This window comes from Prunus mume, linkage group LG7 (genome assembly GCF_029339155.1).
Source record: "Prunus mume cultivar Tortuosa linkage group LG7, ASM2933915v1, whole genome shotgun sequence".
NCBI lineage: Eukaryota > Viridiplantae > Streptophyta > Magnoliopsida > Rosales > Rosaceae > Prunus > Prunus mume.
The window spans coordinates 19217193-19219496 of NC_142704.1; positions in this window are offsets into that span (position 1 = coordinate 19217193).

Consider the following 2304-nt stretch of genomic DNA (forward strand, 5'->3'; position numbering starts at 1 on the left):
AAATGCAGGAAAAAAAATTGAATTTTTTAAAAAAAAATTACCAAAAAATTATGGAATTTTTTTTCTATAAATACTTACTAATGTTGTTCACTTTCAACACCAAATCCTCATACATTTTCTTCTCCTATTATTTTTCACTTTCTACAAAATTTTCTTCACTTTCAATTTTCATTTTTATTCACCATCTTATGACATCTTCCATCGAAGCCGGAGGAACGTGGACAACCATGGATGATGTTCTATTGTGTGAGTGTTGGGTCAAAGTCATTCATTGTCCGGTCACGGGCAATGAGATGAAATTCTGTGATATGTAGAAAAAAATTCATGCCGTATTTTGTGAAAGATCGGGTTCGACTCGTACGAAAATGGCCTTGGGTAGTAGATGGAAAATTTTGAATAAAGAGTTGGAGAAATAGAGAGATGAGTTGGCAAAAGCAAGGGACAACCATCGAAGCGGCAAAAATCTTGGCAATGATGTAAATTATTTGTAATTTCCGTTTTATTAAATTTAATGTCCTAATTATTTGTAATGTTTCTTGCATTTCCAATATTCTTTTTTTAATGTTTCTTGCATTTTGACTTTTTTTATTTTTTATTTATGTTTCTTGCATTTCCAATATTCTTTTTAATATTTCTTGCATTTGCAATATTTTTGTAATGTTACTTGCATTTCCAAAAAAAATTTAATAGATTATGCAAGCACAAATGTGGTTCGGTACCATTGGACAAGGCAAAAAATCTTTCAACCATCAACAATGTTGGGAGGTGGTGAAAAATTGCAAACAATTCAGAATTATTCCCACGGGTCCGACCGTTGTGTTGAACGAGACACCACTCTATAATTCAACAGCATCAGATTCACCTTTGGATTCCCCAGTGAGTCAAGACTCACCAATCCAAAAGGAGCTGAGGCCTATTGGTCGAAAGGAGGTGAAGGCGAAGAGATGGAGTACTTCCAGCAATGATATTGCAAAATTTTTGTAGCAAATTGCAAGGAATGGCACCATTATAATTGAATTAGACAAGAATAAAGATGCGGACGAAAAGACAATGAATGAAGAATATGCAAGAGAAAGAGAGTATGTACACAAACAAGACATTGAGAAGAAGGATGGGGAAACCATGGCCATGGATACAAGCCATATGTCCCCTGAAACAAAACAATTTTGGAAGCTAGAACAAATAGATGTTATGAGAAGAAGACTTTTCCGTGACGATGGACCTAACAACACCAATTGGTTAAATGATCAAAACCATTAAGTTAGTTTGATTGCCTTTTATTTAATTGTATTTTAATGTGTATTAAAGTAGTTGTAATTCTTGTCTTTTATTTAAGTAGTTGTATTGCTTTTCTTTGAGTGAATAAAAATCATTCAATAAAATACTTTGATATTCAACATATTGACATCAAACAAAACATAATAAATAAATAAAACCACAACCAAAGCATAATTAAAATACCTATATCTATCCACGTTCGAGCCATGGGCGACTTGTAAACCATGGCGGCAGCCTTGGTTCGATAGATAGAGCAAACCCACTACCATGGCAACTTGTTTATCTTCTTCTTGCTACACCCTTTTTCCTTCAACTTGTCTACGCATTCTTTCTTTAATTTCTTGCTTCTGCCTCTCCATGTATCTCCTCATGTCTGACATTTAGAGTGGAGTATGAAATATAAAATCTGAGAAATTAAAAGATAGAGATGATCTGGTGTGAGATGTATGAGTTTGAGTCTCGGTTTTATAGAGAGATTTAAAAGATTGGGATGACATGTGGTACGATTTTAGGGGATGAAAATCTTATCCGAAATATGAGATTTATATTTTATAATAAATATCGACATGTGGCATCTAAGAATCTGGTCCTAAAATCTTATCTGAAATTTAAAATTTAAAATTTACAATAAATATCGACACGTGGCAATCGAGAATCTTATCTAAAAAATTTATCTGAAAAATTCATTCGAATTATGAGATATGAATTTTATAATAAATATTGACATATGGGAACTGAAAATCTTCTCCAAATTAAAAAAAACCCCTAAAAATGAATAGTATTTGCCATTTTTATTGCAATGAGTAAAATACCTTGACTTTGCGAGGCGTACTATTCACATAAATAAGTATGATCATTGCCTCCTTGCTCTTTACCATGAATAAGTGAATGTCTCTTACATTGAACTTATTAATGTCATCGATCCCAATGTTACATAAATTGTAATGCCTCGTATATACTGCATCAACATAAATTCGGAGTGTATTTATTTGATTTAGCTTTTTTAAAATGTAGGCATATCATTTT